General features: G+C 33.0%; 1 protein-coding gene and 1 long non-coding RNA gene across 3 annotated transcripts in view; both read left to right on the forward strand.

The window, feature by feature from the left end:
* Positions 1 to 16,220, forward strand: part of LOC100878748 (uncharacterized) — a 911,930-nt gene that overhangs the window by 725,450 nt on the left and 170,260 nt on the right. The window lies entirely within an intron of this gene.
* LOC143264814 (uncharacterized) lies at positions 1,593 to 7,306 on the forward strand. Of its 2 annotated transcripts, XR_013038773.1 has the most exons (4): positions 1,593 to 5,928; positions 5,988 to 6,143; positions 6,235 to 6,594; positions 6,708 to 7,306. It is a non-coding gene; the product is annotated as an uncharacterized LOC143264814 (long non-coding RNA). The 2 variants fall into 2 exon arrangements; XR_013038772.1 differs by having other exon boundaries at positions 1,593 to 6,143.

The following is a 16,220-nucleotide window of genomic DNA, read 5'->3' on the forward strand; positions in this document are numbered from 1 at the left end:
CCGTAGTTAAAAAAATCAAAAACCGATTTTTTCGCGCGAAAAACTAACTTCTGCTTTGAATTTTTATGCCATTTTCCCATAAAAGATGCATTAAGTAATTTTAAGAGGATTCACGTTCACACAATTGATCTATGGATTCCAACAATGCAATTAACTTAATTAATTAGTTTTATGGTACGCTCGGTATATACCTAAATGTTTGAAGGTTTTTCAACGGTGTCGGTGGCGCAGCGGTTAAGGCGTCTGATTCGTAAACTGCTGCATACTCTTTTTGGCGCGAGTTCGATCCCACCTGAACTTATATTTTTTTTTTTTCTTTAAATTGTTAATTTTTTTAATTCTAATTATAGAACAATGGATATTACTTATTTAAAAACATTTCTAACGCACTTTAGAAATATTTCAAGGTTTGTTTTTTTTTTCATTGGGGAAAGGGATTTATTTACGCAGTCTATACGTTCTTAGACTAGTGTGGGACTCCTACGTTAATCGCAGACTACCCAGTAAAGCCCCAACTACCTGTTGAAATAAAAATAATTTTAAGTATTTTGATTACATGTCTTAATTGTGCTACGATTTTATATATTTTTATTTTTAAACATTTTATTTCTCGTAACTTATCGCTTTCCATTGTTGAAGAAATACTATGTCAAATGTATTCGTCGTCATTGCTGTCTTCATTTGTAACAGGTATCACTTGCTCTGTTTGACATATTTTGCTTAATATTGTACATCGTGATTATTTCAAGGATGAATTGAATTAACCATTTTTCAAACATCAAGTTTACAACATCCCGACGTACAACGGTCGGATACCTGAGTAGGAAAAAACCTAATCTTCAACTATTCAAGATTAACAAAATGCTTATAACAACAAGTAATAGACATAATTCTATTACTTAGTTACCAGAAATGCAGTATATAAAAATTGCACTGATATATGCACTCAACTGAAAATTTATAAACTTGTAGCACAATTAAGATATATAGTCAAAATGTTCCATAATTATTTTTATACGAATTTAAAGTTGTCAAAGTTTTTCAAGTTAAAAAAAAACAAACCTTGAAATATTTCTGAAGTGCGTTAGAAATGTTTTTAAATAAGTAATATCCATTGTTCTATAATTAGAATTAAAAAAATTAACAATTTAAAGAAAAAAAAAATATAAGTTCAGGTGGGATCGAACTCGCGCCAAAAAGAGTATGCAGCAGTTTACAAGTCAGACACCTTAACCGCTGCGCCACCGACACCGTTGAATAACCTTCAAACATTTAGGTATATACCGAGCGTACCATAAAACTAATTAATTAAGTTAATTGCATTGTTGGAATCCATAGATCAATTGTGTGAACGTGAATCCTCTTAAAATTACTTAATGCATCTTTTATGGGAAAATGGCATAAAAATTCAAAGCAGAAGTTAGTTTTTCGCGCGAAAAAATCGGTTTTTGATTTTTTTAACTACGGCGCACCTCACTGAAAAATCTGAAAAAATTAGAGAATAATAGTTGTACTAATATCTAACTACCACATTAATATAAAAGTAGTGCTCCGACATCTTCACTAAAAAATTGCATTTTTTCGGATTTTTTTCGGTTTTTGATTTTTCACGACTACAGTTTGCGATCAAAAAATCTGAAAAAATTCTGTAAGATGCGCTATCTGGACCTCAATGTTTTAGAATTTTTTCAGAATTTTTGTACGAAATTAAATAGGCAAAAAGGGCCAAAAACCGGAATTTCGTTTTTTCCCTTTTACTACCCCCACGGATGAGATAGGGGGTTGAAACTTGGTGTGAGGTGTTTTTTTGGGATATGCTACCGACTGACGAGTTGGGTCTCAAATTCGACTCAAGGGCACATTTGACCATCTTATCCGGCTATACCCTTTCCCAATTCCTGCGCTTTCATATTTATAAATTTCTAACTCTTAAATATCAGCACACTTACATTTCAAAATATCTAAAATTCCACATTTCCAGAATTCTTTCACGCTTACGTGCTAAAATTTCAAAAATCTACAATTTTTCCATGAAAAAAATTAAAAGTAACTCAATAATTCAGACATTCAAGAAATCCAAAAATTAAAGAAATCTAAAAAGTTCAAATATTCCAAGAGATCCAAGAAGTTCAATAAATTCAATTCTAATTCCTCTATTCCTTCCTCACTAATAATAGCACAAAAGGAAAGTTTTAAATCACAAAACAGTTCGCAATTTGCCAGTCCGCCAACCACACTTTCAGAATCTCTGCTTTCGATAACGTTTCTCCAATAGCCACCGCGCAAATTGCGCTGAAATACCGATAATATCAATTGCAGCAACTCACATAAACAACAAACGATAACACGAACCACCAGAATGTTGCGAAATTTACGCACACGTGTTACGAGCAAGATTCACCCCATAGCTATAGAGAACAATTTCCCTATAGCATCCTTCGATGCTGCACCCTCGTTCTCACTTTCGTAACCACCTGCGACCACAGGTTTCACGATATATGCACAACTCGGGGTTCCAGCTACTCTTCTTGTCGCGCATCCATAAGCATTCAAAGTTAGAGGCTACTTCGCGTTAACAAACCCATTCCTTGCGGAAGGGTTCCATAAATGAGGGTGTCGAGGGTGGTTGTTCCACCCTCGGGAGAAGTTTACGCGGTTACATTGACGTATCAGGTTGTTAGCCCTGCTGGAAACGTAGATGTTCAGAGATATGCTCTTGTACTGGAGATACACCACTTTCGTGTTTGATCGTCTAAGTTTTTTATATCGTAACTTGTTAGCTTAAATATTTATACTTTGCACTTGGATTTTTACTGTTGACTAGTGGTAACAATATTCTGTTACGTTATTGCATGTAAAATGATCGACTTAGAAACTAGATTGTCAGATTTGAAAAAGTATTATAAGGTAGCATTTATGACATATCAGTTTTCAAGTATAATAAAAAAGACTATTAAAAAATAGGATTAGAAAACGATTCTTCTGTTAGAAAGCTTGAAAGTTCAAATATTAATAAGTTTAGACAACAAATAACTAAAGATCATTTAATTCAGATATTTAAAAATTTTCAAATTTAAGAATTTGTATCTGAAAAACAAAATTAAGAGTTTAAAAATTGTTGCCCTCACACCTTTGGATCTTTATGCAATTACCAACATCAAATTTTCAAAATTCAACATTTGTTGATCCTCATCCAAAGAAAGCTTGCTTTTAATCTGACCTAACCCAACTTACCAAATTCGTATCGTATTCGATTAGCACGTGAAATTTCTCGTGGACCTAGTCGAAATTTGGAAGCAAATTATCGTCGATCAAGTGGAGGGTTTATTGTATCGATACGACTTCATCGGTTGGTTCCTCCCTATTCTTCTAGTTATCCCGTAACATGGTGACTTTCCAAGTAACGAGGAACAGAAGGAAAGCGGAGGAGGACAGGGTGGGTCATTACCGCTCCTACGTTCTTCGAAGCGAGAACGTGATGGAACGTGGCACGATGCTGGTAAAGGAAAATCGACTTGAGCTTTATTTCGCTCACAAAAGAGCTTCTGTTAAGGCAGTGACGAAGTCTCATTACCACCTTTTCTGCCAAGAGAAAACGATCGAGAACCTTTACTTTGCTCCATAAATTTTAGGGTTGATCAAAATATTTTATCATTTTTTAATACTGAAAACCACCAACCAAAATTACCGTTTTCAGATTTTGTTGCCGTGCTTTTTTCTGTTATATTCTGTTAAGAGAACACAGTCTATTTTTACAATTCGGACGGGTTTTTTGCTCATTTAGAATTTTTTATTTTATTTCAATGAAATGTTAAGATTTATAGTCATTCATTAGTTACCAAGGCTCGAGTCATTTTGTATGTGTGAGACAAAGCCTTACAACCTTCGTCGCCCTGATCGTTCATCGTGAAGGTCCCAAAGACACCATACGCTCACAATCTAACTTTTATCGTTTATCGTGAAAGTCTCATCACAACCAGTTGCACATAGCCTTGCTTTCTATCAAATACCAAAGTCAATCAACTCCACGCCGCATTCAAGTCCAACTCAAAGAAAACCAGTTTTACACAACATTTAACTCGTCATATAATCTCCACCATTCTAACGAGTAGCGGAGACGCATTAGGATATTCGTGGGACGGAAATTTACAACGTTTGACTACGTGATCGACCATCGTGAGGGTTCTTCTATAATCCTATGCTTGTAAACAGCCAGGGTAACTCCTGGCATTACCTACGAAGTATTATTGGACAGCGATATTTGCCTACCTTAATTTTGTTTTCACCTCCAAACACACCCTCGCAATCAAATATTTTACAAATATCACGGAACGATAGTTTCGGGGCAGAATTCTTACAGAATCGGACGAACATCATTAACCTTCTAATTTCTTTTACCTACCAACTCTTTAATTTACAAAATAAATCAACAAAGGGTTTCCCAATCAAGTGTATTGCAACAGTGCGAGTATGTGACAAATACATTTTTCATTTATTACAAGTAGTAAATTAATGAGAATATGTATATTGAACTAATCTATTTATCGGAATTATTTATAAGATCCAAGAGAAATGTGATGTCGTGCCACACTCGACATAGAAGTGCAAAGGATGGATAAATTATAAAGTTGGCAAAATAAGTTATAAATTAGGCAAAGTTAGCATTTGTCCTATAATTTGAAAAAATTCAGTACTTCAGTACAGACGAATTTAACATATTCTGTTGAGGAAGAGAATGGTTGTACATGTAAATGAATGTTATCCAGTGAGAAACGTTTAGGAGAATTCGTGTTCAAATGAGCATACTTAGATGGCGTAATTATTTTCTGTGCAAAGAGCGTGCAATTAATCGTAGTCTTTTGTCTTTTGTCGTCCATTGCATTATATGGTGCTATTACCTTATGCAATGACTTGTAAAATTCCGGTTATATTTGTTTACCTTATGTTGTTTTGGTTAGGAGTGTCAAGGATAATATATATTTGAGTTCCAAAATGTCTAAAAATGCGACTTTGTAATTCCAGAGTTTTTGAGACAAAATACAATATTTTGTCATGCTCTTCTTTTCAAGGATTATTCTTTATATTGTACTTAAGAGCTAAAGCTTCCAAATTCTCAAGTTTCAAAATTCTAAAATTTTTAAGACCTTAAATTTTAAATTTCCAAAATTTCTAGACCCTTAAAGTTCCAAATTTTTTAATTTCCAAATCTTCAAATTTCCAAATTTGAAAACTTTCAAATTCATAAGTTCCCAAATTTCAAAACCTTACAAAACTTTACAAAATCTAAAATTTCCAAGTTCTCATATTCCCATTTTCTAAAGTTTCCAAACTCTCAAATTCCCAAATTCTAAAATTTCTAGACTCTCAAGCTCCCAAATTAAAAAATTTCCAAATTCTCAAATTTTACATTTTCCATACCCTCAGATTCCTACATTCCAGAAGTTTCAAATTCTCAAATTCCAAAATTCTGTATTTTCTAAACACTGAAACTCCCCAATTCTAAAATTTCTATATTCTCAAATTCTCAAACTCTAAGGTTTGTAAACTCTCAAATCCCCTAATTCTAAAATTTCCAAATTTTCAAATTTCTATATTGCCACATTTTAGAAGCTCCATATTTCCAAATTGCCGAAGTGCTAAATCTCCAAGTTCTCAAGTTCTTTAAATTGTTAAGTGTTTTGAAATTCCCAAATTTTCATACCACCAAATGTTCAAATTATTAACCTTTTAGATTTCCGTGCCATTAAACAAACAAAATCCTAAATTCTGAAGTTTAAAAATTCTCAAAGTTCCAATTCCCAGTTCCCAAAATCTCCATATTCTAAAATTCGCAAACTTCTTAATTCCATAATTCAAGCTACTAAAGAACTCAACGCTCCAGCTTCCAACTATAAGAAAACTTTCAACAAAAGCAATACAATCTGAAAAGTAAGTACAACCATCAACAACTTATATATTGTCCATCCTAAATCCGTTTAACATTTCAGTCCTCATGCTTCTACAATCCCATCGCGTTTTTCTTAAGCAGTTTTCTATCTTGGACAAATCGAACAGCCCTAAACAAATAAGTTTCACGTCCAGCCGCGATTAATTTGAACTCGACGAGACAAAACAGCGGCGACGAAGGAGGATGTTCAAGAGGGGTAAGTGGAGGGCAGATAAATGCAGAAACTGTACGAGGGGTGGACGTTGCACGGCGGAAAACAATTAATTTTCTTACTTCTATTGGCAAAGTACCAGAGAAAGGAGGACACGGAGCATTCTTGAAGAAAGACGGGCACAGGTAAAAGTACGAGGAGAAAGTTTCTTGAAAGAATAAGGATGAGAAAACTGCAACAGGGGGGTGAAAAGGGGGATACTTTGAGGAGGAGGAGCGTGAGTGGCAGGAAGATGAATTTTATTGCGACACTTGTAAGGTGGCTACGCCTGCGAATTCGTTGAAAGAAATACCGTGAATTATTGCTCGAACGATTTGTCTCGGGAAGGAAACAACAAGATGCAGGAAGTTAACTCGATTAAGAAAATGGCGGACGATTCCAGGAAAAATTACTTTCGAACGTTTAACATCCACTCACCGTTTGTTTCAAACTGATTGTAAGTGTGGTACCTGATTATGAGTGACTTTTAACGCTTTGATGTTTGTCATTACTTTTATACTTCGATGTAGGTGCAATTGGTTGTTACTTACATTAGTATTTTATTTGTAGATTACATGGATACAAAGGCGAAGTATCGCAGGATTATAATGAAATATGATTTTATTCTGTCATTCGTTTGGAATTCTGCTTCTTTGGATGAAATAAGATTTTCAATGTCTGTGCTGCAGTTTTATTAACTTTATATATTAAAATATTATGTAATCATTAAAACAAATTTACATATATTTCTTCAGTTATTCTTTCGGCATTTTTCAGTTTCTACAAAAATGTGGCCGCATAGAAGATTCTTTTCGATGAAAACTTTACGAAGTCTGAAATTTTTCTGAAGATATATTTCAGCGACTTTAGTAAATTCCTTCGAGATATTCTTCATTCTTCCTTGAGAATTTTACAAAGTTAGATAACTTTAATTATATTCAATTGTATAAGTTTGAAAAACTTCAAGACGATATTTTTTCCAGCAACTTTAGGATAACTGCTTCACTCGATCTCCAATATTTGAAATTTTTGCAAAGGAAACTTCGATGCGCTGTTATAAAGATAATGGAATTACCGTTTTTAATGTTGATAACAAGTTAACATATTTTACTTTGGTAATTGTCTACTCAATCTTTATTAAAAAATATTAATACATCATTTTTATTTAAAAACGTCTAAAATGTTATCATGAAATAAAGAATAACATTTTTACACATCTGTTATTCGCTTTTGATTTTATAACTTATATAATGTAACCTTATGTTAATTTGAATTAATTTATTTATCGTCATTTATATTTATCATTAATTAATTATTCATAAGTGTATTATCTTACGAAAAAGTAATAATTTATAATTACGTTAATTTATGGTACCCTAAAGATTGTAATAATTCATATTCATCATAAATAGTAAATTAACATCTGCTTTAATTTATAATTATCATAAGTTGTTAATGACCAGCTACATTCGTTTATTATGTAATATTTCTACTTTATAGTCCCGTTCGTTTATTATGCAATATTTCTCCTTTATAGTCCCTGTTAATTTATGATAAATTCTCCACATTTTAATTTTTCAATTATCCCATAATACCGCGTTATTAAGAATTGCCCGAAGAATAAAATTTTTCGCAATTCTTTAAATACGTTTGTATAGTAAATAGCTATACAAGGTTATACAAAGCAATAAGAGAACAACAGCGACTCTAATCTCTTAATCTGGCAACTGTGTCAGTCAAGGTAAATGTTCCAATTTGCTCACAGTTATAGCGCTTTCAATGCATACTGTTTGCGCATTTATGTGCATGATTAAAGGAAACTGCACCGTAACATAAGCGACAGTTTCCATTCGGCTTCACTGATTCGTGAGCTACGTAAATTATTTCTTGCCCCGTCGAAAGCGTAATTAGAACACTGTTGCTGAAACCTGTATACGTAAACAATCTTACACTCTGAAATTACATACAGATGAGTTGCACAAACATCCTCCATTTTGCACAAATCTCACATTTCGATTAACAATTTTTAATAGCTACGTGCATCATAAATGCATTTACAAGATAATAGGCAAATCTGCACAATGTAAAATCTAACTTGTCAAAGTTTCTTTAAAATACAAATTTAAAGTAAAAATTTCTTTAATATACTCAATAATCGAATTAGAATTGTGTAGTTTCAATTATAGGTCGTTTTAATGTATTAAGCGTTTACCATCCAAGTCTGACCATATACCAACCTGATTCACTTACAGATTTATGTGCTGTAGTAATTACACGTTAATTTAATTTGACATGCATAATGTGCGATCCACTTTGTTAAAATTTCTTTAATGTATTTAAAATTAAGTCGTATATTTTTTATTGCCATTAAATTATTTCTCTATATTGTGCCTTTTCCATGCAAGTCTGACTAAATACCGACTTTATCTACTTACATATCAATGTGCCAAAGTATAATTACATGTTAATTTAACACGTTCCGTGCCACGTGTACCACCGGTGGTACACGGTAAACTTGATTGTCAGGCCACGTGTACCACCGGTGGTACACGCAGTCATATTTATTCAATGCGCTGAAAACATATATTTTATTACAAATTATAAATTATATTTCTACCTAAAAAATGAAGCATTATACAAGATGCAGTATAGAATAAAAGAAAAAAAGAATTACTTATGTATTGAGGATGTAATGAAATATTGTGTGATAATATATTAATCTTTAGTCAAAATATCAGATGGCCTAAACGACAAGTCAGGCAAAAATGGCTTGGCACGGAACGTGTTAATGAAACACCAATATTGCGAGATCTACTTCTCAAAAATTTCTTTAATATATAATATTTAAAATCGATGATGAATTATTTATTTTGATTTCCACAAAATTTTTTCGCTATATCATTTCCACTAGAACTTGTGACTCTGACTTGATCTTGCAGATCTACAGGCTTCATAAGTAGAATTACATGGTAATTTAACTTATAATCCATAATGTGACATCTGGCTTATCAACATTTCTTAAATGTGTCCAAAATTAACGTACATATTCATATTTGACTACAGACCAACTCGATACTTGCGCGTCCACATCTGTCGTAAACGCACACAATTTTCTAGCTCCAAACTTGTTACCGTAACGCGCGATTGCAATTACGCGCACAGCTCAACCCGCAGGTGAATTCTATCGTAGATTTCCAAGGCAGGATTTCATTTCGTGACTCTTTTGCCTCGATCCCCTTTCAAGACTCCCTGCTCGTTACCCAGGAAAGATACTCCTTGAAAGGGTAAGAGAGCTAGTCGTCCGCATTTTCAGACACTCAACCGTTGCCTGCTAGCTTTTCCACGCGTCTCTCCACTTTTCTTCAGCTTCCTTCTTCCTCTTTACTTGGATCCACGTCTAAGAGTAAGTACCTGCCCTCTCGTTGTATCTATCTATCCGCGTGCGTGTTCGTAGTTAACCGTGTGTGGATGCAAAAGACACGTTCCAGTTGATGCTGAACGAGTGTGCCGTCTCCATTTTACCGTGAATGAATCTTTCAGAATATTTAGTTCCTGAGAATGTTGCTTTTGAAACACTTCGTTTTTGAATTTTAGGTTAATTGGATGATTGTGAAGGTTGAGAGTGAATTTATCGTCTTTCGCTGCGTATATGTACGTAGAGTGACTTGCGTTATTTATCATGCTAGTTATCATGTTAGTTACGTAGAATTATCACGCGTTGCATTACTTTGTTAAATTGCCGTGCGTTGTATTGCTATAGCTTAGATCGCTACGCGTTTAACTATCACGCGTCATTTCGCCGTGAGTTAAATTATTATGTATGAGATCGCCATATGCTGAAATGTCGTGCGTTGAATTATCATATGCCCGCTTATTATTTAAATCGCCACGAGTTGAATAACTATGCGTGAAATCATCATGCGTTCAATTAACAGGCGTTCAATTATCGGACGTTCGATTACAACGCGTTCAAGTAACGGACGTTCAATTATCGGACGTTCAAGTACAACGCGTTCAATTACAAGTAACAGGCGTTCAATTGGTCGGATGTTCTGTTACTACGCGTTCAGTTACCACGCGTTCAACTCTCACACGTGCAATTACAATACTTTCAATTATCACGCGTTGTGTTCCGTGGAGTTACAGATATATAGTCGTAACATGAAATACAGTCCACTCATTTTTTCAAATAATCTCTGTAGTTGTTGTCTTGTTCGTCGTATATAGAAATTGATTCTTGAAATTCTGAACTGGCTTGCACCATCTCTGAATCTTTGTTCCGTGTCTTCACCAAATCTCCTGTGGTGCTTTCTGCGAAGTCAGAGATGAGACCTATCAAGAGGTCCTCTCATTAAGCATACTTCAAGGACGTGGGTTCCCAATGTATCGGGCTTGAACCATATACCAGTTACCACGTGCACCACAGCAGCAGGATTTATGGCGGGCATACAATGGAAGTGTCTACGGTTGTTCAAAACTAACCTGTCATATCTTTTCAAAGGTCAAACAACCACTTGATGACATTCATGCTGGACCAACTTCCGGAAGGTCAATCGCTAATCAAATTGGACAGGACAGAGAGATGAATCAGTTTACAAGAAACCGATAAGAGAACAAGTTCAGTTCAGACAATTGTAAATATTACTTCAATCTATAGCGAATAGACACATTCAGAGTGAAAAGATTTCGAATTGACGATCATTTGCGGTCGATTAGCTTTCGGAGCAGCGTCGTTTAGCAATCGAATTCCAATCTTTCTTACTAAGTGATATTTCATTTTAAAAGAAAAGCTTTAATAACATTTGAAACATCCTTACCTCCGTAAAAGGAGTAAGGAAACGCGAAAAGTGCGGAAGTTAATCCAGGGATTAACGATCAAACATCGCGTTATTGAACACGTTGAAATACTATATGTTAGACTGCCGTGCGTTGAAATATCATAAGTTAGATCACCACATGTAGAATTATCATTTGTTGAATTTGTATATATTGAATTATTATGCGTTGTATTGGTGTTCCTAGAACTATCAAGCGTTATATTACCACTTTCACTTCCTGTTATATCTACTCGTTAAATTATCACATGTTCGATTGATGCGTAGATCATGTATTGAATTATCACTTGTTCAATTATAAGTCGTTTACGGATTATATCGTTACACATTTCATTACCACCCGTTATATAAAACACTCTTTTTCTAAAAATCGTTTAATTCTTGTCTTTATATATTGCCAAGTACTTCAGTAATCAAACTTCAAAAGGTTTCAGTTCATTAATATTCACGTATCAACACCAGATCCTTATTAACCAAATATAAAAACAGCTTAAATTAAATTTTAACCCTCTTTGTACAAATTTTTTCCACATAAATTTAAACATCATTTTGTTTAATAAATTGTGTTCAGTTTAGGTGTAAAATACGTATAACAGACTCTGGTAAGAATCTTAGTTCAACGTTGTTCTGTATTTTGTGTGTTGTTTTCTCGATACTATACTGCAAGGATTCACGTACTATAATTACGAAACTGCGGTTGATCCCTTGAGCACATGCACAAGTTAGTTTACTAACGAAGTTATTCATCAAAGTTTGAAGCAGTCATTGAAAACGTTAATGACAGCTCAGCGTATGCTCGATAATACTATGTAACTACACTATGAATTCGTATACTCCTTTACTACTGGTACTAGATAGTTTGAAATTAGTATGAAGTTTTATTTTTAGCAATTGATGTATTGATTAATTCATTTGATGCAGTCTGTACACTCATGCGTGGGTATTCTTGAGATATTTTGCAACATTTGCGGTGTAAATACATTTTCAATAATAACATTCTTTTTTATGCACTACTAGCCAGCCTACATATTAATTCTTCAATTACGATTTTCGTCTTTTGGATTCAACTTTGTAAATATTTTATGTACAGGAATTTTAATTGTATGAATGCGTATACAAGTTAGAAACAATGTATGTTTAATTTATATAAAATTTGCATCAAATTGATATGAAATTTGTATCAAACTTATATCAGGTCTATATCAAATTTATATCAAATTTGTATCAAATATACATCAAATGTATCTCAACTTTGTGTCAAATTCGTATTAAATGTGTAATCAAATTCATATAAAATTGATATCAAATCTATATATTTATATCAGATATAATATTCAGATCAGATCAGCTGTAATATTCATTGGATACTTTCACTGCTAGGTCCAGATAAAGCGTAAATAATTCTCACGTTCGGTATAACGTAATTCAGTCCCCAGAACCTAATTTATTTCCAAATTACAGATCCTCTCTTTACGACCAAATCGCGATGTTATCTTACAGTCACTTATCGAACAGGAGACTCTAGTTTCCCGACATTTGGATTCATCTCACATAGGGTCACGAACTCAATTTACCCGCGCGATACGAACGGATATGTCACAAGATCACATGCATACGTATATGCAATTTCACAGATGATAAATCTTTCTCAACCTCAGATCCTATCGATTAATTAAATATCCAGTCATTGGATATTCACTGAACCATTTGCAACCAATAATTTAGTAGATTCATTACTATTTTCTATTGGCAAAGAAATAGTTCCATGAATTGAATTATAATAAACATTCTACCCTTCAAAGTATTTTTCTGCTGAAGTGTTTGTATCACTACAACTGAATGCAACGTGTTAAGTTTTGTGTAATTTGTTAATAAAATTCAAGTAGTGGTGTTTAATTAAAGTAAGCATTATTTGAGTACTTACATATTGTTAGTACAAATATATTATCATGATAATAAGTAGCTAATAACACATTAGCAGTATGTTTAAAATCCAATGTTTAAATCCAAGATAATTATATCCACCACTAGCTTAGTATAATTATATTATAACAATTATAATATGTTATATTATAGGTATAACATTTAATTTTTACAAAACATGAGTGTAAAAGTTAAATTGTTATTATACCTATTACTTTTGTTGTTGATTCACAAAAATAATATTACGCTGTGACCCTGGCGTTGAGTAAATGGAAACTAACAACAAATTATACTCATCAATTTTGTATTGGCTTTAATTAATTAATCGATTAATTAAAATTAAACTGAACCTAAATTTAAAATTAATTGAAGCTGAAATTAAAATTCATTAACTGAAATTGAAATTAAAATTAATTGAAATTGGAATTCAAATGAAAGAATAGAAATAGAAATTACAATTGGTTGATTTAGAATTAATATCACCTCACACTGGCATACTTAAAATAAAGATTTCAGTTGTTACTGCGTACCATGAATTCAACCGTTGCCTCTAATTATATCGCGACGTTTAAAGAAAGAAAATAGACCACCAGCATTTCGTACAAACAACTAATAGAAAGTTTACGAGTGAGAAAGTTGTGATTTTTTGGTGTGACTGTACTACAGAGAATTCATTGCGGAAAGCATCCTTCGCCAAAACTTAATCCCATCACGATACCAAACTCCGTCAGACGTCTACGGAAATTTCGATTCGATTAGGAGTCGAGGGTTAAGCCGAAAGTCGGTATTTAACGTGGAATCTAGTTAAGGAGTTTTGTTTAACTCGCTTATAGTTTTCAAGCAGCCGCTTGCTGCGTTCGTGCATCGCTGAAAGTTGAACACACACATGTATGTGTGTGTGTGTGGATGTACATATGCACACACAGAAACGCTTCGCAATACAGATGTGCCAAGAAAGATGGTGGCAAACAAGTTGAAATTCATCGTTCCGAATCTAATTTTCGTAGAAAATTATTTTAATACTTATCTCGCTCTGTTAATATATTTTATGGAGTTATGTGCTTACAAAGTTATTTATTTCAATTTTAAATGTATAAATTGTGCTGTCTAATATCATTTTCTTGTATTTTTCGAAAATAAATATAAATTATATATAAATATATACGTATATACATTCAGATCGCCACGTAAATATGGTATATACATATGTTACTGTTGTATTAGATTTTATACTGCGTATATAAATATAAATTATATACATATACATTATTGTTTTCCTAATTCATGTTTCCAAAACAGAAGTGTTATAAACTATAAACCTAACCTATAAATAACCTAAGTGATTTATTGAAATTAACTGTAGGAATTTATAATGACATTATTTAGGGATGCTTTATCAAGTGATTGTTAAATAATAATTTACCTATAAATGTTAAGAAGGAAGTCGAAATGGTGGAAATTTGTCTCACAGTGATTTGAATTACTAATACAGGTTAACCCCCAGATATGATGCATGTTATAGTCCAATTCCAATTAATAGAACAAAGTAAATATTTTGCAGCTGTGATAAATGTATTATTCAAAAATGTGAAAAACAAATTTTCTGTTTGCTAAAACAGAGAAGGCGTGTGATTTTTTTATCACAATTTATTTGTCTGTAATTATTATTTATACATACATATTTATATGTAGTATATATAATTTATACTCATATTATATCTATATATAATTTAGATATATAAATAAATTAATATAAATGTAAGTAATATAAACCATATATGTATATGTAAATCCAAATAAATGTAATATGAATATAAATTGTAAACATGTATTATAGTATTATATGTGCGTCGTGGAATATTCCACCGACCGGTAAACGAAAGAATTCGGGGAAACGACGTCGCCGTTCGGCTACGTCGAACAGTCGAGTAGGGGGTAGATCATCGTTCGGCAGTTAGTGTCGTACGATCGATAGGACCATTACGTAATAAAGCATCCTTATGTTAAGTGCATTACTGATCTTTCCTTTATGTTTAAACCTGACCCGATCTACTACAGTATAAATATCAAAGTAAATTATAGATGTGTATAAGTATGACATAAATTAAAAATAATAAATATATAAATCTGAATCTATATAAAAAAATGATCTAAGTTTGGTTTAACTATTTAACGATTCACTTCCTTTATCATATAAAAAAATTAATGCATGTATTACAAAGAAGCGAGAACTTCTTCAACAATTTTAATTTAAACCACTTTCATAATCACCGGTACGTATGTATACCTTCCAGAATAACAGAACAATGCCTCTTCACAAATGTCAAAGGTTTACATCGTCGCACGATTTCAACGACCAACCAATAAAGAATTTCCTGTGTTCCGAAACCGCAAAAAATAAAAAGATCCATCTCGAAACATTTCACGGTACCATGTTCGTGCTTATTACTGGTGTATGGAGCATAAATATTTTATCGGTCGTTGAATGTGTCGATGTTGGCAATTCGATTTATCGGCCGTCGCGTCGTTTCGTTTCAAACGTTTTCACCCCTAGCGCCGTTTTGTTTATCGCGGCTGAATTTGGTTCACGCGGATGAACGTTGGCTTTATCTGGTTTTATCGTCTCGATACGGCTTCGACACGAGGCTGCATTTCGCACCAGAACGATCTGAACTCGTATTTAAGATTCCCGCCCATTTTCACGGAATCAATTCATCCAACTTATCGTACGTTTTCTATCGAAGTCGAGACAGTTTACCCTCCCGGGATTTACAGACGCGACAGGCAGAATTGCTGTCGGGTGTTACGTGTTGCTGTTTGGAAAAATAACTGTTGGCCGAATAATTTCGTTCACAAGATTTTGTGCTATTAAGTCTAAGAACACTGATACTGAATGTTGCGGAGATTTTAGGAAATTTAATTGTTAATGACTGATTGATAATTGGATTTTAGCGGCAATTGGATTGATTTATAGTGGTGGACATTCAGGTGTAGTTAATTTCTAGATTTTCAATTTTTTAATTCTTTAATTTTCTTAATTTTGTCGTTTTTTACTTTCCCATGTATTCTGTTTTTTAATTATACCATTTCTCACTTTCTCATTCTTCTATTTTCAATTTTTCAATTTTCCAATTTTCCAATTTTTCAATTTTTCAATTTTTCAATTTTTCAATCTTTCAATCTTTCAGCCTATCAATCTTGCAATCTTTCAATTTCTCAATTTCTCAATTTCTCAATTTCTCAGTGTCTCAATTTCTCAATTTTCCAATTTTATAATTTTCCAGTTTTTATTTTTTCGACTTTTCTAATTTCCGCTTTTTTGCTC

The sequence above is a fragment of the Megachile rotundata genome, chromosome 7, assembly GCF_050947335.1.
Source record: "Megachile rotundata isolate GNS110a chromosome 7, iyMegRotu1, whole genome shotgun sequence".
NCBI lineage: Eukaryota > Metazoa > Arthropoda > Insecta > Hymenoptera > Megachilidae > Megachile > Megachile rotundata.